Below are 23879 nucleotides of genomic sequence, written 5' to 3'. Positions count from 1 at the left end.
GATCCCATTCTGCATGATATACCCCTACATCTATAGAGGAAAAAAACAAACAAAGCTCCAAAAAAAAGTGGTGTCTGGAGAGAAGATCCTTGTTTGAAGCAGCTGGCACAGTCACACCATAAGTTTCCACCTAGTTAAATCCCTTCCTTCCCTTAAAGCAAACAAACTACAAAATCACTCAGAACAAACACACTCCAGTCCAAACCAAGTCAAGACAGCAAGCAAATACACAATAGAAAACACCAGGCAATTAGACTTCTAAAGTCAGTTTAAACACAGGCACAGCAGATCAGCAAACACTTCCTTCCCCTTATGGAAAACAAACATGGGAGGCAACCACGCTGCTTAGGCTGGCAGTCCTGGACCCCAGTTCCCCAGGGGAAGGAGTGCCATGTCTCTCCCATGACATATTGTTTTCTGCCTGGTTTCCTGACTGAGAAATAAAATATTGAAATAATTTTGCAATTAGAGTTCTCTATATGCTTTTCTCAGAGTCGTGTTTTGTAATTATATTTTATTGGGCAGTTAGGGGTAGGAGACAGCTTGGCAAAATAAGACGTGAGGTGGGCATGATCAACCAATTGACCATGAGACAGCAATGTGTTCTCACAGCAAAGAAGGTCAGCAGTGTCCTGGGCCACATTAGACAGAGCCAGTGGGTTGAGGAAAGAGATCCTTGTCTGCTCAACACTGGTGAGACATTTCTAGAGAGCTCTGCTCCCCAGGATGTGAGAGACATGGATACCTCAGAGTCTAGCAAAGCACCATCCAGATGGTCAAGATCTGGAGAGCAACATGAACAGAGAGAGATAGAATTGACGGCTGTTGACCCTGGAGAGACGGCAAATGAGGGGCTTGGGGTTTTATTATGTCTTTGATAAATTCATAGATGCTTAAAAAAATGTGAAATTAGGTTATTCCTGGAGATGCCCAATTGAAAAATGAGAGAGAACACAGAGAAGATAAATATTACCCTCACAATTTATTTATCAAGGTAGAATATACATCTTTAATTTCAGGCTTAGTTCAGGAGAGAAATCCCTCTTCTCTACAATTACCTAAAAGGATGTACTAGACAGGTGGGAGTCTCTTTTCCCACATAACATGCAGTAGGACAAGAAGAAACCTTCTCAAGTTGCACCAAGGAATATTTAGACTGGATATTAGGGAAAACTTCTTGACTGAAAGGGTGCTCAGGCATTGGAACCGGCTGCCCAGGGAAATGGTGCAATCACCATCCCTTGGAAGTGTTCAAAAATATGTGGATGTGGTGCTTAGAGTCACAGTGGGTAAACTTGTCACTGCTAGGTTGTCATGGTTTTAAAGCAGTAACTAAAAAATTACCAGAAAACTTACTTATTTCTTGCTGTGAGATATGGATTAGAACAAGAGCAAAACAGGCTTAAAACTTAAAAGGAATAAAGAAAGTTTATTTACAAAACTACAAGAATAAGAATACTAGAATAAAACTTCCAGAAAACCCCTTTTTTCCCCCATTACCTAACCATTCCCTTGTTTACATGACAACATAGAGACAAAAAACTTTGGAACTTTGGTGTTTAAACAGTCCCCAATTCCTGCTAGAGTCTTTTCATCAGTCTTTGTAGAGAAACAGAAGTCTTCTTCTGCTAATCTATGGAGTTTCTCACAAGAAAACTATTTCTCTTATAGTTTCTTATTTTTCTGATGCCAGCTGCCCAGAAAAATCTGCCATCAGATTTTTCTCCTCCCATTTCACATCACTCTGAGGTGTGTTATGGGTCAAATGAGTCTAGGGATGTCATTTTTAAGGATGAGTTATTGAAAGGCAAAAGTTCTCTTCATCTGTCTCTGTGAGCCTCCCTGGAAACAGAAGTTTTCTCTTTGCCTCTACAATGGCCCCAAATCTTCATCTATTACTTCTCCCCACTCTGTTCCAGCATCTCACTGTATCACAATTACTCCACCTTTTGCTCAAAATTCACACTTTGAACACTCCATTCCTCCCAATATACTCTGTCATGAATTAAAGGAGTTTTTTTTCAGAACACTATTGTCCATCTCCATAGCTTTAACAGAAAAATATTTCAGCTTAATTAAAGCATCTCCTTATTCTCTACCCTTTCTAAAGCTTAATTCTTTTATTTACTCTTTCTTATAGTTTATAAAGTCTCTTTACATGTTGATTACTCTCTTTTTCTTTCTCTGGAAAAAAGGATTAATCTGCAAGTCTCATCTGGGTAATGAAAAGGTTAAAATCTTGCCCAGGCTTTGTAGATGGTTCTGTGATCTCTGCCGGAGCAGCGGCTGGAGCTGTCTGCGATGGAAGATTCTTCATGGCTGCTCTGGAGGGTGTGGTCGCTGTCTCAGCTTGCCACAGGCCCAGAGCTTTTTCCTTTCTTTACTCAACAGTCTGTGGTGAATTCAGTCACGGCAGAAACTGCAGCTGAGCCAGGGACCGGCCCAGTCCAGCCAGAGCTCAGGGCAAGCCCCGCAGGCCCCATCTCCCGGCCGGGAGCCGCTGGGCCCAGCCCAGCCCCTGCCTGGGCCGCATGGCCTGCGAAGGGGACAGGAATCCAGCTCAAGCTCTGTTACCTTTCACAGCCAGGAAACAAAGAGACAAAGAAATTCCCAGGCTTAGGTCTTAAGGTGGTGTTCACAGGTTGATCTCACTTTTCAATGGTCAAAACTGCTGTCAATTCTTAGAAATGACCAATAATTGGTCAGGAGGAAAGACTCCCTACAGCCTCCTGCAGCTTCAACTTCCTTAGGTCCCAAAGCTATCCTAAAGGTAAAGTCACCCCATGACATAGGTAAATGATTGAATTCAATGGTCATAGAGGTCTCTTCTAACCTTAATAATTCTATGGTTCTGATGAAAAAATTATCATGCACAATGCTAATAACAAGAGCTTTTGTAATAGATGTAACAGACTTCACTTTTTAACAGCATGCCATGCGCAACAATACCATTTATTTACAATGGAAGATACAAAAACAATTGTATGAGCTATCAGAAATATTCATACAGTCCTATCAGATGCAGGCAGGACAGGGCTCCAATTTACATAATGCATTTACAGTCCCAGACTTTTCTGAAGTTGCTAACACCCCTTTTTCCAAAATGAGCACTGTAGGATCAGCTACTAAGGCTGAGGAATCATAGAATTATAGAATAGTTTGCAAGGGCCCTTAAATAATCCCATTACAAACCCCTTCCATGGACTGGGTAACTTTCCACTGGATCAGCCTGCTCCAAGACACATCCAAGAATCCATGTCTGTTTTGCAAATTTCATGGGTTTTCCAACCTTTTTTGCAAGCATCTAAACATCTGTGCTGCAACAGAACCAAGTTAAGGGAACATTCACAGAGTTTTTATACTGGAGTTAGACCATACTTGTCTCATCTAAAGCTATTTGGAGGAATAATGTTGCTCATGTGAGTAAACATATAACAGGAGTTTTGCTTGCAGGATTACCTCTACAGATATTTCTTCATTACACTTTGGAAATCATATTCAAGCCAGAAGGCTCAAGTCATTTCTAAAACAGAAGAAAAAAAAAAAAAAAAATCTTACCTATTGCATTCCTACAAAGGATTTGTAAACCTGAGATCAGAAGTATTCCTTCTTATACAGCTTCCTGCCATCCCTCCTTGCTTTTCAGTAACTTCCAGCAGACAATTGTGTGAATAAACCAGTGATGCATTTATGTTTCAATCCAACTAGACAAGGTGCTTCACTTTAACATCAGGAATTGAATGTTTTTCTTTTCCATTCAACATTCAAAACTGGCAAAAGCCAGTTTTCAGTGGGTAAAAATTTACAAGCTAAATTTTGTGCGTGAGGTGAAAGATCTGTCTGAATAAGTTTTCTTTATGTGTCCTGGGTGGACACAGACAACAAATACACAGGGCCATATTGTAATGTAGATAGTTCATTTTCATAAGAGCGTAAATGAAAACAAACAATGAATTTGTAAGTTACTCCTTCTTCTTTTATTTTAACAGATAAATTAATTTCTCCAACAAAAAATATATATGTATTACATATGAAATATGTATTCTGGTATACTTTATGAAAGAGCAAGCCTTTGATATTTGCCAGCCATAGAGGGGCAAAATGGTAGGAAGTGTGAGCTGCAGTTATGATGAAAATTAATTCTTTAAACAAATTCAGATGACTTGTGAGTACTAGTTATTTTCAGGTATTAGCCTGATAACACTGGCCTTTTACCTGCCATTTAAATCACATAATGTGGAAGGTGTTGGGAAAAAAAAAAAAGGTAACTTAACAGCCCTTGCCTCAAAGAATGGACTACCGGACCTCTAGGGTACCTCAGCTGTTCTGTACGATGAAATAAAAGTATAAGGCAACTCACAGAGTACTTTCACAAAGAAAAGTCAAGGCATGAGAAAGGAGAACAAAAAAAAACCTGCTGAATACTGAGGTTTGTCAGAAAATCTTGGCCATATGTCAAACTCAAGCTCCTGATCAAGACTGCAGGTAGCTGCTTCAATCACCTGGTATCTGGTAGCCAGGACCCCATCAGGGGCAGTCTCATACATCTCTTCTTTGAATTAAATGCATATGGCTCACTTCTTTTAAGGGAGGCAAGAGGTGTTCTACCTCACACCTCTCTTCTGATCTCTCACTGGCTATGACATTCTCCACGAGCCCAAAATTCCCATTCCTGTACCCTGACAATTTCCCTGCTCCTCGAGTTGTGCTGGGTGGACTGAGACGATCCCCAAGTGGGAGATTCCAAACTCCCTATGTCCTCCCCCAGTGCCAGTGGAAAGTGCTGGATGCTGCCCAGGGGGAGAGCTCCAATGTCTGGGGCTGCACATGTATTTTGCAATTTGAACAAGAAACTGAGACAATCCAGGGGTGGATACCACAGCCAGAAACCACTTCATGGATTTATGCAAGGTGAGCACTCAGGACAGAGGCAACACTACAGCCATGTCCTGTGAAGGAGACAGGGCTGCAGGAGGTGAGTAATTTTTTTCAAACATTGCTTCAGGAGGATGAAAAATCTGCCTGGCTAGTGTTTTGGATGTGTATCTTTGTAGCAGAGGAGAGCGCACTGTGGGTGAACCTTCTGGTCAGAGAGGTTAGAGATTTCATGCAATTCAAGACCATCTTTCATCACTGAATAACAGCACCAGAACTTCCCCATCCCACCTGCACAAGTTTGTTTTTAAGAAGCTTCTTGGCTTTAATGTATGACCAGAAACAGGCCCAGAGGATGAGGGAAATATTAGAATTTCCAACTATTTCATGGACGTCAGGGACAGAAACCAAGGCTAGAGTCCCCCCTCTTTCTTCATCCTGTTCTGGGGACTAATCCAGCAGGCAAGCCAATAACAGGAGTTTCATTAATTTCAGTAGGGAGCATTTAAGCTCCACATGTTGCAAGAACATTAATTAGAGCCATCAACCAATGAAGCAAATGGAGTTCTTTTAGTGTTATACTGAAAGGCTGTTTGCACAGAAAATTTCCATTTGACTAAAAATGTTCACTTTAATATGACTTTCCTTGTTTTCCTTTCTGGAAAAGAAGAGACAAATAAAAATTATAACTTTAAAAAATAAGATTTTTTTTTAAATGTAATGAAATTTAAACCCAAAAATAATACCCATCAAATTAACTTACTTGCTTTCCTGTTCAAAATATTTATTTTTTCTTTTGAAAACCATGTATTATTTGTATTTTAGATTTAGATTAAAGTAAAATGGAATTTTATTACGTGAAACATTTTTACAAAAATCCAAAGGCACAAGGGAAAAAGTTTTTATGTAGTTTGATTTCAAAAGGTATGCTTATGTCAGGAATTTTGAGGAAAATTTTAAATAAAATCCCCTGATAATCACTGCTGGTTTTGATTACCCTTAGCAGTGAGACAGATGTGTAGATTTATTATTTATTTTATGTGATTTTTTTAATGAACTGTGGTTTTTGTTTTTACTACACAGGGGAGTTTTTGCTTAATGTTTAATTTTTTAATTTTATTTTCTACCTGATGTGTATGAGGGTCTGCAGTAGCAGTGATTTCCTTGGTTTGTTTGCAGATTTTATTGCAGATAATGTAATAATCCCAATGATGTCCCAGAAAAGTTCACTGTGGTACATGACATGAGTTAAAATATGGCACTTGAAATTTGATGAATGAGAATGCAGAGAAGGGAGGAAAGAAGAAACGAAAAAAAAAAGAGAGGAAGGAAGTGCGGAAGGAAGTGCAGAAGGAAGGAAGTGTGGAAGGAAGGAAGTGTGGAAGGAAGGAAGGAAGGAAGGAAGGGAGAGAGGGAGGGAGGGATCAGTGGACCAAAACTACCTTCAGTTAGTGATGTCAAAGATGACACAAATGAAAAGAGTTTTTGGAGGGTAGAATCCCTTCTCCCATCCTCTTCTCTGACTATGATGTGAAACTATGGAGTATATCAGTTTCCTCTGTCCTTTTAGTATCTAGGCTTGATTACTTTCCTGCATCAGGACCAGGCTTCAAACTGCCTCTGATCATAGCTGACTAGAAACAGGTGACAACTGATCATACAGAATGCCAGGGTTGTTTTTCTGGGGCTTTAAGAGAGACCTCCAGGTATGCCTACAATTTTCAGGTTTCTTTTACGTGTGGGTAGGAAAAAAAAAACCCAAACCAGGACCTTTCAGTATGAGTTGACTGAGCTGGCTTCAAACTGTGGACTGCTTGGCTTGTCTTACAGTGGCATTAGACTTTAAGCAGCACTGCAGAACAGCTAATAAGCTGTGTTAATACATCTCCAACTCATCCAGGAAAATCAGAGGACAGAGAGGGTAAGCACCCATCTGTCTGCTGTATAGCCTTTCTTTGTGTCATGAGCTGGACTTTGTTAATGTGTAATGAAATTAATTAAAATCCCTCCCTTCCCCCCAATATTGGTTAAATATTATGACTCACCTGGTTGCCTTCTGATCATAATAAAACTTGACAGGATTGAAGGAGGGGGGAGACATAGAGGAAGGAGGGGATGTGAAATGTTTCTTCCTCTTTGTGTCTATCGGGTGCAGAGTCACATTCTGTCATGTTACATACACACCAAAATATTTGGAAATACACAGGGCAAAGATCAGCTTGCAAGTGTGAGTTCATGAACTCTGCCAGCACACAGATCTTTCTGCCAGAGCAGCACAGCATCCTAGAGGCAAGTCAAATGAAAACAGTCAGAATAATAGACTCAGGTAACAGAAAACGTAATTGTACCGCCAGGACCAATCCTGAACAAAATATATTTTGGCATATATTGAGATCTTGACAAAAGGAAGCCTTCAAGGTTACCACCAGAGTTGACTTAATTTATTTTATCTACCTTTTTATTAATAATTTTTTTTTTTAAACAAGAAGGGGTGTTTAATTATCAGTTCTCAAGCAAACAGTGGTTCGGCAAAATGTCAGATCTCCAGCTGAGACGCCACCAGTTTGTGCTTGGGATTGTGTGCCAGGCGGCTGTATGGACAGGCAAAGACCTCCGACTGTTCGCTGAATGAATTTCCACTCGTGCCTCTCGACATTGATTGAAAGCGAAGGCTGCTGTTGGAGCCCTCAGGCTGTCTGAAGAAATCCATCCCTCCCCATGCTAGATCCTTGATGAGTGTGACTCCAGCTTCAAGAGAGACCCGGTGAAATGGAAGGAATTTAACCCTTCTGGCCCCTGGAAGCATGGCGCTGTCAATGGTATGGGCTGATACTTAAAGCAAAAGAGAAAGGAAAGAGAACAATAAAGCTACAGGCCAAGGAATTATTTTTTCCTATATTTACCCCACCCTTCTTCTTTTGTAAGAAATAAAAGACATCAGAACAAAATGTATTGTAAGACTTTCTTCTGTTTCTTAGCTTCTTCTTAGCTTCTCTGAATCCATTTTAATATCCAAAACCAGAAAGAAGGGTAAGAACAAAGCCATGAATCTGGCATGAAGAGCTAGTACAGTCTTATCCATAGGAAGGCAAGTTGAACTAATATTCATTGGTGTAAATATGGTTTACAGCTCTCTGTGATAATATTGCCTGAACTTTTTGTACTCTCCAAGACTAAAATTTGTGTAAGTCTTTGGCCTTGCAATTTCATTTACCAAACACCAAATTTTAGTTACATTCCCTACCTCAGGGTTAATTTATGTTCTAACAGGTACATCTGACTGCAGAGAAGTAAATGTGTGTTTTCCCATTAGTGCCATCATTCCATTCTTTCCAGGAATATAGCCCATGAAATACAACAAAAGTTTTTAAATCACAATAAGCATTTTGATTCACTTTTGTCAGACTGTGCATAATTTCTCCTAGAAATTATTCATTCACACTATATTTTTCATAGCGGGAATGAATTGCTATGGGAACCAAATGACACTGCAATCTACATAGACCAATTCATTATATGTTGTCCTTTTTGTTTTGGTTTTATCCTTTTATCCTTTTATCCTTTTATCCTTCCTTCCTTCCTTCCTTCCTTCCTTCCTTCCTTCCTTCCTTCCTTCCTTCCTTCCTTCCTTCCTTCCTTCCTTCCGCCACTTCCGCCACTTCCGCCACTTCCTTCCTTCCTTCCGCCACTTCCGCCACTTCCGCCACTTCCGCCACTTCCACCACTTCCGCCACTTCCGCCACTTCCTTCCGCCACTTCCTTCCGCCACTTCCGCCACTTCCTTCCTTCCTTCCGCCACTTCCTTCCTTCCTTCCGCCACTTCCTTCCGCCACTTCCTTCAGCCACTTCCTTCCGCCACTTCCTTCCTTCCTTCCGCCACTTCCTTCCTTCCTTCCACCACTTCCGCCACTTCCGCCACTTCCGCCACTTCCGCCACTTCTGCCACTTCCGCCACTTCCTTCCGCCACTTCCTTCCTTCCTTCCGCCACTTCCTTCCTTCCGCCACTTCCTGCCTTCCTTCCTGCCTGCCTTCCTGCCTGCCTTCCTGCCTTCCTGCCTTCCCTCTCCTTCCCTCTCCTTCCCTCTCTTCTCCTTTTTTTTTCTTGTTTTTTTTTCCTCTTCTTTTTTCTTTTATTTTGAAACTTGTGCAGAAAGAAAATACAAAAAAAGCCAAAAAATCATCTACCAGTGATAAAAGAACAGGCCTTCTACCTGTACTCCAGGTTTCTTAGGGTTTCCAGGTGAGAGTTAGATAAGTGCTATTTTTCAAGTTAGGAAATTTCTACATAGTGTAAACAGGAACTAGAAAAGGCTCAGAATTCCTTGTGACTAGGCAGAGAAGCTGGCCTAAAACTTTGACAAAAAGAGTTTTAAGTTATATGCTCTGCTTCTTCCCGTTTATTTAAAAAAATGTTTGTAGGCAAAATGAGCATTGAGCCATTGCTGTCCATATCTCACCTAATTTTCCTCTGCACTTCAATGTCTTTTTTTTGCATGAACAAGCCCAAGGCATGGGTAGGCGTTTCTGGAGTTCTGCACTTCCTCAATTAAACTCAGAATAAAAAAGCTCCAAGGTCAAGCAATGGAGTCCAGCTTCATGCTAGGAGTCATGTTAAATTAAGTAACTAATAAACTAAAAGAAACAAAAATTTTAAAAGTGGACGAAAAAAAACCCCAAAACTAAATTAAATTAAATTCTGCTTAAGTATTGCTCTCTGAATTTCTTTATCCTGGACTAGCAGAGAGAGCAGGAATGGTCCCAGCCTTTCACTCCAGGCTGCTACACAACCTTTACTATTCCTCCCTCAGTCATCCAGACTCAGCATTCTCACTGAGGGAGCAGAAGTGGGAGTATTCTTCTGCACTGCCAGTTTGGGGATGAACTAGTTGGGTGGTGGACCTCACTTTTCCAGACAGGAATTTTCTCCTCTTCTCTTTGCTCCTCTACTTGTCAGATCAAACAAGAAGTGTTGTAGTGTATCTAAAAATCTTGGTACCTCCCAAGGGTAAAACCCACCTCTGGTTTGTGTAATGTGAGTTCCTACCTGAAAACCTTCTTTCCCTTCCCGCTTCCCCTTGGCTGTGACCTCCCTGCATCCCCTAATCACCCCTGCCCCCTGGTATAAGAGATGAGACCCAGAGCATTTCGGTCTCTCTCTTGCCCCGGATGGACGACAGACAATAAACCCGGGATTACTCCAGCAAGTTTGAGCCTCCTGTGTCTAGATACTTTGAGTCCGTGTTGTATCCACTCCAGGACCCCCTCGGCAGCCTGTGCCTTGAGACGAGCAGGCTCTCACCACGGGGGGTGGGACAGAGGGGTCTCTTCGGGGAGAAGGATTGCAACAAAGAAGTATTAGAGAGACAGTGCTTCAGGGAAACATAACTTAGGGTCGTGCCTGCTGGTTCAGGAAAGCTTCTGCACACAGCATTTTTCAGGGCAGTGCTCTAAGATGTTCTGAAGACAGCAGCCAAATCTGTGTACCCATCCTTCTCCAAGACTATAATTTTATCCTTAACCCATTAACTGGGAAACCCAGATGTCCGAACAAATAAAATCAGAGGCATATCATCAAAGAGCAAACTAATGAATAGCATTTACAGGAGGTACACTCAGAAGTGACCATCTCTATCTTTATTATTTTAAAAAATAAATTATTTTCTTTAGCATTTAATTTAATTTTCTTTTAAATTTAAGTATGTCACAAAGCACCGAGGGCAACTGAGACCTTCTCCACTCTACCACCCTGTTGCAGAGCCAGCTCTCTCTGTCCTTTGTGCATATCAACCAGCTCCTCTGCCTGGTTTTCTCACACATCACATCCCTCTGTGACGCTGCACACAGAACAAATAGCAGCAGTGCACTAAGCCAAACACCTCTTGTCAAGTGAGTGCCATTACAATGTAAGGATTGATTTGCTGGTGGAGGTGTTGCATATAAGCAGACATGGAGGCCACAACCAGGGTTTCCACATGGAAAATTTATTAATGGCACAATAACAAAAGGACGATTCCTCTTGTACATCTTAGATCCCAGCTATTGCAGATTTGGGTTGGCCTCGAAACTTCCTGGGATGAGACAAAGAGAGGGTTATATTTATACAGTCCCTGCACCTCTTCCAGGCAAGTGCTTCCAGCAGGTAGCTGTCTCTTTGGATATTTATGTTCACATACCCTCATTTTTGTTGTCAGCTGCAGCCTCTAGCAACCCGCCTCTGGTGATAACCTTGTCAGTTCTCCCTGGACAAGCTGGGAGAGTTGTTTTCTGGACAAGAGCTGCAGTGACATTACCCAACTTTGTGGGAAATGCTGCTGGTGATGCACAAATGGCATTCACTTCTCCCTTGCCAATTGTATCTGGCGCCAGCACCAGAATATTGAGCTTTGAAGGAACACCACGTTCTAGATAAGACCCTGAATCATGACTTGTTTTAGTAACAAGCCTTCTTTCTCTTGCAAAAATAGAATGAAGTGCCCAACCATCTTCTTGGAATGCCATCTAGATGAAAAGGTCTTGAGATCTTTACCACACACTCCATCTCTCTCAGCATGGAGGCTGCCTTTGGTTCTCCTGTTCCTGAAGGAAATGGAAGTTAACATGAGTATCTGAGTTTGCATCAGGTGCTGTGTAATGAATGGGCTCATATTTGGTATTGACTGTATATTTGTAGGGCAATGGATTGGATTGACAAGACCCATCATTTCCACCCTTAATATCTATGACTCTAGAATATCCTTATGGTTAAGTGAAAGGTGAATTAACTCAACAATGGTATAACCCCTAAAATTTATAATTTTACATTTTTTTCTTGTTTTTTTGAAAGAAAAAGTAGATCTTGAATTATTACTTTTTCTTGTTTTTTGAAAGAAATGCATGACCTTTAAATATCGCAGAGCTCCACAGACTTTGAGAAACATTTTTAGATAGATGAGTTTAGTTTTAAACCAAAACCACAAAATAAAAATCTTGGTTAATATTATAAGAGATCCTCCTTCTTAGGAAATTACAGCATTAATAAACTGTTTATTTGACACTTGGATCCTTTAGAGAAGAGGACTTCATATTATTGCCTGTGTGGTAAAGAAAGTTGGATTTGTGTGACTTTGACTCATGAGGCTGTAAAACATCTTGGAATTTTTTGTACATTGTAGTGTAAGGCTTGGTCAGGAGCAAGAGGCACATTTTGCCATTGGTGGACAAAAAGAAAATTACAGGGTTTTAAGTAAAGTCACAATGTTAATTTTCTTGGTATGGCTACACTTAGTCCTTTCAGAATTCTGTATATATTAGATGGAAATGTCACCCATAACTTTCACCTGCCTGCAATACTCTTCCCCCACCTGCACACCATCACACTACAGCCATGCCCTGGGCTTTGTGGATGAAAATTTGTCACCATCAATCTTATAGAAGAATTCAAATCAGAGTTGGATAAAACAGCTGTTGTCCAGTTCTGCAAAATACTCAAGAAAGAATAAATGTACCTATTCAACAAAGTGTTTAAAGCTGCCTTACATTTTTTAAGGTGCTCAAAACACTTGGAGCTGAAGGCACACAAGCGTTTTTTTTCAAGGCTTAAGCACATCATTTAGTAGGCAGTGAAGAAGAATTGCCATCATAGTGTAGGCTTTGTGGAAAAATTAAACAATTGACAAGCATTACTTTGTGAACAAATTGTAGGTCATTCATGGGGATTAAAGGCTATTTCAGAAATTATTATTTTTCTCTGTGTTTATTTATTTTGGTCATTCTTCTGAAAGCTGAAACAAATAAGAAATTGAGCCTTCCAAGCCCAGAGAGAAATGTTGGTAGAAAATATCTTTCAAAATATTAAGAGAAAAATTGGATGAAACTGTTTTAATGCAATGGAAAAATAATTATTTTTATGAGGAAGTAATGATCAATGTTGAAAATTGTAACAATGTTCATTATTCTGTTGGGTTTCAGAATGGGCAGCCCCTTCACATATATTTGCCATTAAGAAAGATATAGCCATGCTGTTTGTTCTTTAATTAGTTTTCTAAACACATAAAAAACTAAACTGAATAAATCAAAATGACCTTTAAATTCCCAGAATTACAGCCTATTTAAATGGCCTTAATAAGGTAATAATAACCCAAGCTAATGGTAGTTCTACTTCTCTACCCTGTGTCTTGCCGTGTGATATGCGACATTACTAATTTTAGTGTGATTACAAATTATTCCCATAGTTCAGGTTTAATACAGTATTGATGTTGTTACTAATATAGATTTGTCAGTAAAGATACAAAGAAAAGTCAGTCCCACTTAATGTTGGCTGACAAGTCAAAACAACTAAAAGGGGAAAAAAAACACCAGGGAAAAAAGCAAAGAAAAAACTGCTGCCACCTTACAGATTAATACACAGGGGGAGAAAGAAGTATAAGTGAAAAATAGTGATTCAATTTCATTAAAGGTGTACTTAACCTGAAACAGAGAATATAAAGGAGGAGAAATGTTACATGTAGCAAGTATCTGCTATTACTGTGTTTCTAGAACGAGAGCACGTATTTACTGCTTCTGCTATGCCCTTGTGGTTCATATCATTCATCAACCATTTTGCTGGTGTGAATCCAGTAAAAATTTAGTGGTTTTTCCTAGATTTATATCAGGTATCTTAAAGTGGAATTTGATGGAGAGGTGTCTGACACTATATGCTTACTTATTCTACTATTTATCTAGAAAAACATACCTGTTCTGCATACTTTTTTTTGTCCTGGGCTTGCCTGGCCCTTGGTCCAACCATTTTTGTTGTGTGCTTTACCTACAACACACGAATCTATCTCTGGGCTGAAATAAAGCAGGTACCGTAATCTCTGGAAAATGATGTTGCTTGCTAGATCCCAGCTGAGTGCTGTAGCTGGATGTAAAAGCTCATCTCTCCTGTTTCACTCTAATTTGAAGACAAACAAGTTAATGCAAAGCACAGATGGTCTGAAACAACCCGTTTGACCATGCTCTGCACCAAGAGATAAATGAACACGTATCCATTTACAGCTCGCAAAAAGCAATCATTGTACTGATTTTCAGCTCTTAGTTTCCCAAATTTCTGTCCATTCAGTTGACATTTGATTGATCAGGAAGAAAAAGCTCCTCTGGAGAACTGAGTTTCTTACCATTTTTTTACCTGTGGAGTATTCCAAGAGTAGTAACAGACTGCCTAAGCAAGAGGTTTGAGTTATCCTCCAAAGTTGAGACAGTACAACTAATACCCTTTACTTTATTAGAAAGTATTAAATGTCATGTGTTAAGGCTCGAGCATATGAATATGAAGGAATAACAAATGTTCCTGTGTCAGCTCACCTGGGACAACTCACATGTATTTACCCTGTAGCAAATGTGAGGTAATATGCACCAAGCTTTTAAAAGAAAAGACAGACTTTACCCTACTTACCTTGTATTCATCCAGGACTAAGAGTGTCTACATGGATTTGTTATCACAGTTTAGCTCACGTTTTTAACTAATTACATAAATAAATGATTTGTGCACCTGGCACACTAGGCCAGATGTTGTTCATATGCATAATAAAGAATCCTATCTTGCCTGCAGAACTTGCTTTTTAATCAAACAAGGCAAAGGGTGGTTGTTATTCCCCATTTTGCAATGGGGTGAACAGACAGGCCGTGTGTCCTAGGTATCACTACTAATCTGATGGAAGACACAGGACTGAATTCAGATATTAAATCATCTTTCTGATCAGTAGGCAGGCTTTCCCACCAGAATAACTCCTTTTTTTTTTCTCATAAATATATGAGAAAAAATGTGAGAAATATCTGAGTATTTGAGAGAAGTATCTGAGCCCTAGAAATATTTTGCTGCTGATGGCTCACAGAAGTCCCCTCTCAAATGCATAATTCAACTATTATTATGTAGGGATAAGGGATTATAGGGATAAAGAATTCCATGGGGCTTATGGACCCTCTCTTGCAAGTTGTGGGACTTTTCTCTAATAGGAAGGAAGGTCATTGCTAGCACAACCCTCTTTACAGGTGTGCTCAGCATCAGCTAATTGGTTTAAGAACAACACTCTGAAGTTGGTTTGATTACATTCAGGCTTCCGCTTACCCAAAATTCAGAAGAAACCAAGGATAATATCACAAAAGGATTGTGGATTTATGGTATGTACTAAAAGTCCTGCCTTAAACATCCTCTGCAAAAAAACACCAACAAAAACCTTTTCCATTGAGGAGAATCCAAGCTCAATTTTCAGCCATGTGTGGTCACTGCTTTACAATATCCACAGCTTATATAACAACCTGGTCTTGAATGTGGTATTTATTTGCTCTACTATAGATAATTAAACAAGCAGAAAAGGCATGGGAATTATGAGGAATGCCCCAGTGGTCGAGCATGGGTTTTTTTTGATCTAAAAAAGTTATTTAAAGTTGTTTAAATCTCATGTTGTTTTGAAATAAATAAATAAATGAATAGAGTCTGACAGCACAGATTAACAGCAATTCCAGGAGAGATCTGGAGACAGAGCAATTAGGTTTTCACTTGAGGAAAATTCTTCAAACTGATTTTTCTCATGCCCAGAAATTAAAAGGAATAGCAAGAAATATTGAAAGACATCTATTTTTATCCTCCTTTTATCCCAGTGCAACTCTTCTCCTTTATCCCAGAAATGACAAGTACTCAGTAAATATACATGTACATACTTCCCATACAGGTCATGCTGCATGCCATCCTAAGCTTGCCACTCCTTCAAAGATGATGAGTAAAAATGCATTCAAATTCTCTATCCAAATATGCTAAAGACAAAGTCAGGAATAGCTTTCTTTTCAAATGTTTACTGTATTCAAAGAGCACTGCAACTGTCCCTGCTTAAGAAGGGACGTTTTTCCAGGGGTTTGATTTTCTGGGATCTTTTTCCCACTTAGATGAATAGGGGTTTTTTTGCATATGGGAACCTGTGCTGACAAATCTTATCCAGTAGAATAAAGAAAAAGAGAAGGGAATTAAATGGAGGGAGACAATATGGCCTAGTAAATAAAGTAACAGACTTGGGGGAATCAGGAGACCTAGATACTATTCCCAGCTCTTCCCTCCAGTGTGACTTTAGGCAAGTCTCTTAGCAAGCTTTCCCTCACCACTCTGTTGTCTATTTATATTGTAAACTCTTCAGAGCGAGCACTGTCCTTTGCCGCATATTTCTACAACCCCAGCTGCAAAGGAACTCTGTTCTGCACTGGAACATCCTACAAAGAAGAACTGAAGTAAGCCTCCACGATCCACTTGTCAATGAAAATGTTAATCTACCTTTCTGCAACCAGTCTGCAGAAACTACTTTTGGTTGTAGGCAGTATCCAGATCATAGGAAAAAACAAAACAATCCTAGGAATAAACACAGGAATTTAGTGACATCAGCAATTCCAGTGCAATGTCCTACTACAGAAAAAAAAAAAATAAAATCTGGGTTTTGAAAAAATATCAATATAGGGTTTAATAAGAATGCAAGAGCATGGTCTGTCATCTAGAGATAAAGTACATGAGTTCCAAGGAAAAAAAAGTAAATTGAGTGGCCTGGCTTTCCAAAAGCACATTATGTCTGATAGATAGGAATTATTTTCTTCTTGGGAAAAGAGTTGGAAGGAATAAAGGAAGGGAAGTACCTTCTGTTAACATGTCCCAATGTACTATGCATGTTTTTGCTTCAGATAATGTAGCAGAAGCTGTGTTCAGCCTAGTACTTCATCCTTCCCTGAAGGAAATTACTATAGCCAGGGAGTGTGAAATTGTGTATTTTGTCCTCACAAAAAAGTACTAAAATAAAAAAAAATATGGAGCCTGGCAAGAGAGGGTTATCTACATAACTCTAACATCCACTACAAGGACAGGAATTTAGAATCTTCTGGTACAGAATGATAGGTTGAAACGTGGGTGCTTCCCTGCATAAGATACAGTTGTGGATGTTCTTTCCTGAACTTTTGGAGAAATGCTCAGGGCTTGAACTTCATGCTGCAGCATGGACATAAAGTTAACTAATCCTGAAATATCGTCTTCTCTTTAATGCAGTCATTTCTGACATCAACTTGTGTAGGCAATCCTAGTTTTCAGTTAAAGATCACATTATAATTAAAGCACAAATCTGAGCTTATTCTTTACTCAGAGTTCAATTACATATATGTGATCAGTCAATGACATAGTAATTTTTCACACCTCAGTGAGAGTGGAGCACAGTGTAAATTTTGGAACTTGGGTGGAATGAGTCCTAGGTTACCTCAAACCCTAAAATGAGACCCATGCAACATGAACTCTGAGCACAATAAACAAGAAATTAGTCCTAAATCAAGAATGACTACATTAGCCCTTCCTAGCAGCAATGGGGCTTTATTAAGCCCAGTCTGCAGATTGTGACAGCCAGCATGTATCAGATAATGAAAGGTCCCTGCAACTCGATATGTATAACTTAACATTAATGTTGCAGGTACGTAGGTGCAGGTTGGACTCAGGTAGTTATATTACATTTTCAATAGCTTTGAGCTCAGCCCTGACTAATCATCAAATATTGACTCTCTTCCCAGAGGGATTTTGCAGCCCTTACTGCAACTGATGAACATCTGCGGTGGGTGGACGACAGCCAGCAGCTAAGCACCCACACACATTCTCACTCACACCTGTCCCCAGCAGGATGGTGCAGAAAATAGGAGTAGCAAAACCAGTAAAACTCTTTGAAGGTTCTAGAGAAGAAAAGAGGGGAAAATCCAAGTGATATAAAAGCAATTGCTATGTCCTACAAGAAGAATGATGCCCTGCCTGTCTTCAAGCAGCAGCTGACTTAGAAGACAACCCACACACACTCCCCAGTTTTTTATTGCTCAGCATGAGGTTGCTATGTGGTAAGGAATATCCCTTTGGTTAGTTTGGGTCATCTGTCCCAGATGTGTCCCTCCCAACCTCTGGCCCACTCCCAGGCTGGTCATTGCAAGAGGACAGAGTAAGAAGCAGGAGAAACCCTGACTCAGCAAACACTGCTCAGCAGCAGCTAAAACAGTGGTATGTTACCAAAATTGCTTTAGTCAGAAATCCCAAACACAGAAATATACAGGCTGGTGTGAAGAAAATTATTTCACACCAGGCAGATGCACTACAAAAGCAGAAATTAATTTCAATTTGATATATTTGCCCTCATCACCCATCCTCAACCTGACCCTTTAGATACCTTGTGTTTGAAGGAGGGTCAAATGCCATCTTGGGATAAACCCACAGTGAGTTTATTATAACTGTTGAATTTCTTTGAGATTCCTTTAAGAAAAGTGTCATTCAGGACACTATGTAAACCAATGACTTTCAATGTAGGATTTAATAGTGTATTTCAGAGGAGTCAGCCAAGTATGAGGTATACAAAAATCTGCCCATGCATCAAAAAATTTAAGGAGTCTGCAAGCAAGGAGTAAGAAGGGAGAGAAAACCTGACTTTAGGAAAATTTCAAGATCATATTGATAATGAAATTTATTTTTGATTAGTATAACACTTCAATTTTAATGTCAGAGACAAAACAATTAAGGACATTAACAATACAGATGCACAAAAAGTTTTTACATTACCAGCAAAGTTTCTTGTCAGCTTCATTTAAAATTATTTCTTTCTATCCTTTGACATATTTATTTGTCTTTGCAATTTTTTTAATTTACTTGTTTAAAAGTTTTCTGCGTTCAATAGCAGCTGGAATCCTTAAATGAAATTAAAACCATGTAGGTGCCAATATATATATTCAATAGATAGGAGACTAAATTAAACTAATTGACATTTTATTAATACTCTGCTGTTTGTTCCCGCAGAGTTAAAATCGTACTCTAGATCCTGTTATATGAAGATATACTTTGGACCATCTGGTGGACAAACATTTCTGATTATAAATAAGTAATTTTTTGTTAATTATTTATTTGGGACCTTTTGTTTATGACACAAAAATCTGGAAAGGGAGCAGAAATAGCTAAATGTGCTGGGGTTTATAATACATCTTTCATAAACAAAACTATTTTTTGCAGAAAAATCTGGTTGAGGCATCAGAGAACACTTAATATTCATTTGCATTAGAAAACTCTGAAATGATTCTTGTTTGCAGGCCTTTTGGCTTCATTTTGTATGAACATACAGGCACTTAGAGAAGACACTCAGAAGCAGTAAACACTTAGCTGTAATATTAAACTCTAAGAAGGAAGGAAGCTATTTGTCACAGAGAATAAAAGGGGAGAGACATTTTATGAAAAGGAAGGTAAATCCCTTTGACAATGATAATGAAGTTTTTGGAGTATTAGTAAAAGAAAGTTGAAGGTTTTTCATTACTGGAGGTCTTCAAGAACTTATCAACCACTATCAGAAATTATTTGGGTAGAATTGATCTTTTCTTGAGGAAGTACACTTGAATTTTTAACAATGGACTACTCAGTTTATCAATATAAGTACCAGCTGTATTTTCAGTATTGAACAACTATGTATCCCCCTATATTTTTGATAACTGGCATAATTTTGAACTTTAACCTTCAATCAAAATCCTTAGTACTGTGAGATAAACTTGAAATAAAGGCCAAATTTCATTTGGTCCATTAAAAACCCTAAATTTCTTGATTTGTCTCATATACTGTATTCCAAACAAACTTCCAAATATCCACTCTGAAGGTATATGAAAGGATATAATGTCCAAGAAGACTTAATAAATAGAAAAATTATTTATCATTCATATCTGAAGCAAAGACAATACCCATCTCTGAGCTTTGGACAAAACCTAGATCAACCATTACCACCCAGAAAAGGTCTAGAGCTTTGGGAGCTAGGGAAATCCCTGTCTGACTGCACAGGAATAAATATATTACAGCTGAAAAAATGTCTAGCCATTAAAACCAACTAATTATTGAAGGCACTTTTGAAGGAAAATCAGAAGTTAAAATGATGAAACTGAAGAGGACATTTGTAGGCAGAGGCAGAGAGTTTAGCAGGAGTTCTGTAAGAGTGATAAAGTTTAAAAAATAATGTGCCTTACTGAGTAGGAATGACAAGCAAATGAAGAAAAGTAAAATTTCTATCAGATTTTATTTTATTCACTGCTTGCAAAACAGACAATTATCTGCTACCCCTGGCAATCCTTAACCACACAGGCAAGAAGAAAGGAGTATCTGCCTAGCTGCTCTCAGTCCTTCATTAGGGCGGAGTTCTTCCCCTATTCTCTTCTCCTGGGCTTCTCCAGTTTTGAGGTCCCCAGTTACGGGTAATTTCATATTTTTTTTAAAAAAAAGTATATTTAAAAAATATATATTTTTTTACCTTAACAGAGCTTACATTACCCTTCTTACTTTAAATTATTTTCTTCCACTTATTTCTCATTTCTTCCACTTATTGCTTATAATTATGAAGGTGGCTTCATTTGCTTCAGGGGGAGTAGTATGTGAAAAGTAAGAGTTGGAGTGAACAGTGTCCTCTCCTCTAGATGTACATACATATGATCATGGCATATATCTGAGGTATTGGCATGTATCTCTAATCTATTAACATTAATAAAACATTCATAAATATAGAAGTGAATCCAAGTTTAGATATTGGTTTCTCACTATTATGTGGCTTGTCCAAAAAACAAGATACCATTATCAGTATAAGAGGGAAAGAGGATAAATCTGCCTCATTTTATTTTTGTTTGTTGGCTTTTTTTATTTGGTTGCTTGGTTGGTTGGTTTGGTTTGGTTTAGTTTGTTGCATTGGGTTTTTTTTTTTTTTTCCCACTTGATTATGCCTGTTGATGGGTTTTGGGGAAAAACATTCTTTTGGATGAAAGACACAAAAAACCTCATATCACTTCAGTAGCCCTCCAGCCTCAAATGTCTTGTAAAATAGTCAGAGAAACTATTCTTGGCAGACATTTAAATCACACTTTGTTATAAACCTTTACATGGTTTATAATGTAAACACTCTTTGTAGTCATGCAGCACAATTTTCTTTGGAACACAAAATTAGTTCATGAGGCTTTGAGTTAATTCTTCATAGAATTAGAATGAGTATTAAACAAAGAAGAACGATAAAGTGGAAGAGGAGGAGAAGGAGGTGGAGGAAAAAAAAGGTGAAGAAAACAAAGTGGAAGCTACACAGGAAACTACAGTTTACTAGTGCCAATGTAATTTTTTGTTTTAATGGTTTTGGTTTTGATGGAGTTTTTTTTTGTTCTCCTTCTTGCTGTGGGGTTTGAGGGTTTTTTTGGGACAGTGGGGGTGGGTATATTTTTACTGTTCAAGTGCTTTCCACTGGATATTGTCAGTCCTGTGTTTGCTAGATCGAAGAATAATCTATTTCTATTTTTTCTGTGAACACTTACAGTTTCAGTTTTAGTCTTTTTTTCCCAGCACAGTGTAATGTAGTTCATTATTTCCTATGGAGTTTAAAAATAAATAAAAAATTGTGGTGGGGACTGGAACAAAAATGTGGCTGCAAACATGGAGCCGTTTATGTTCCATATGGGTAGGTAGCGTGAGAATTGGGAAACTCGACAGAAAGAAAGATTTTCCATCCTAGGAAGGTTAAAAGGACATGACTGATATGTACATTTACAGAAGTAAAGAAAGGAGGAAAGCATGAGAAAGGGAAAAGGGATTTGAAGTCATCAGAGCTGCACTCACTGGGTGTATCACCCTGCTTGAGGGGCAAAACAGAAGAGAATGAGAGTGGATAGTACAGGGACATGTGAAGACCCTGATGCAAGGAAGCAAGAGTTCCATATATTAAAGGAGCAAGGGGTTCTGGGGCAGTGCAATGGGCTAACATGGCAGGAGCCATGCCAGATGCAGTGGGTCTGACAGCAGAAGTATCCCAGTGAGCAAGACTAAGTGCCATGAACCATGAAAAGAAAAAAGAAATCTTAACTGTAGGAAAGCCTGTGGAAATTCTCTTTGGTTTGCACCATTCCACATTCACAAAGTATTTCAGAGATGTCTTACATCCCAGCTAGCCCATTTTAAAATGTGTGTATATGTAAATAAGCAGGTAGGTCTTCACTTTGGGGGAACCAGTTTTCATAGCAAAATGTGCTACAGAACTAGGTGAAGGCAGTAATGCAGAACTTCCCCAAACAGCTCTGGAAGAAGTGACATGCACTTTATCCACCAATCTAGAAGCTTCTGTAGATAATACTTTCATCTATTTCCTCTCAGAATTTTTCAAATTCTGAACTAGATCTACCAGCCCTGCCAATATCACGGGGAGGTATTGTTTAGGATTTAGGGGAATTATTCTTCTCCTACAAACTGCAGGGCTGGTTCTGTTTCCTCCCTACAGAGCTAAGAAACTAATTTGCATGATGTTGAAAAAGAGAAATCTTTTCTGATGTTTTTTTCTTCAAATGCTTTATGTGTAGAGCTGTGTTCATTCCCACCATGATGGTGATTATTCAGGAAATCTGAGTGAATAACTGTGCCTAAGTATTTACATTTCAATATTTTATTGAATGATCACTCATATTAACCACTCAATACAACAGGAGCCACCTATGTGGTTCCTTCAAGACTACGAGAGGGAAAACTATAGGGGGTTGCATTTCTTTCTTTAGGACAAAGCCTAACCAGGAAAGTGCATAACCAGTCATGAGCCACTTATGTTACACCAGCCTTGGACTGAAAACAAAGCTAACCTTCCTGCATTAGCACAGTAGAAGGATAAAGCTGCTGGCTTTTGGGTCTGGCACAATTTTGAGACATGCTGTTGCTAATCCAGACAAAGGAGAAATAGCAGAAAGTAATCTGGAACCATTTTTGTTTCCCTGTTTTAATTTTTTACTGTTCTGTTGACAGCTTAATGTGCTGCTGTTGTGTTTTGGTGTGGTCACTTCTACAGACAATAAAGAGAAAATAGTATGTCTTAATTTTCCAAATCCTGTATGAGGCCCAACATACACCAGTTTACCTGCCTTCAGACACCTAATAGTTCAGCTCATGAATTTCACAATATTTAAGGTAAATACAATGACAAAAAATATTATGAGGTTGGTGTTTGGCTGTAGCATATATTTTAGAATCTCTCATACTCATTTCTCTTAATCTCATCCAGGTCAACAAGAACTGTGCCTGTCCCTAGCAGGGCTGGACTGGTTTGGTGAGTTACTTTATGCTTTCAAACAGATGTGTGCATTGTGAATGTCATTACACAGACTGTATGCTCGATCATACAAAATAGGAAATAGTGACCAGAGCTAAACTGAAAAGCTGGCCCCATAACTTCAAAGGAAAGAAGAAAAGGAAAATAAAGTTACCTTCAGAGCAGCTTTTGTACATGCACACACTAAGGTTAATCAAATCTTTTGCTTCAGAGTATATGGCTGATTAGCCTGTGTCTGGAAGCACTTCCCCTTATTTGCCATTCTACTCTTAGCTGCAGAAAGAAAAAAGCTCATATTAGTTTGAGGATATTTTTTGTCATTTTTTCACTTATTCACTTGACACAGAAACTTTGAAAACTACTGGTTGTACTGGCAAGTGCCCTATGCAGAACAGCTCTATTCTGACAGAGAGGTTGGGAAGCCTGCAAGCTTTGATATGCATTAGAAAACAAAGTTATTTTTCCTTTATTACTGTGAAGTGCCTGCCTTCTTATAAAGCTTTATAACTGAGAATGAGTTATACTTCTATGAACCCTTGAGGTAGAGAAGTCTTCTCTCTCCTGCAGCCTATGAAGGTATCTTTTTATTATTATTAAATCATAGAGAGACTAAATGGAAGCCAGTGTTATGTGCTCTGATTTCCTTAGTTTTGATTCTTAATCTTCCTAATTAAGTAGAAATGTCCAGAAAACTAACTCGGTACTTTCCTGTCTTCCCTCTCTCTTTCTTTCTTGTTTCTATATGAGATCCTCTTCATCCTGTTAATCTTCAAAGTTCAGTGTCAACCTATCTTTTAATTTTGGCATTCAATTTTTTCTTTTCTTTTTTTTTTCTTTCTTTTCTCCTCCTTTCCTTTCCTTTCCTTTCCTTTCCTTTCCTTTCCTTTCCTTTCCTTTCCTTTCCTTTC

Source organism: Pseudopodoces humilis, chromosome 4 (assembly GCF_049639895.1).
Source record: "Pseudopodoces humilis isolate 2021_Gansu_Grassland_sample_001 chromosome 4, ASM4963989v1, whole genome shotgun sequence".
Classification (NCBI taxonomy): domain Eukaryota; kingdom Metazoa; phylum Chordata; class Aves; order Passeriformes; family Paridae; genus Pseudopodoces; species Pseudopodoces humilis.
The sequence above is the reverse complement of the archived record's forward strand: the minus strand, read 5'-3'. Positions refer to the sequence as shown.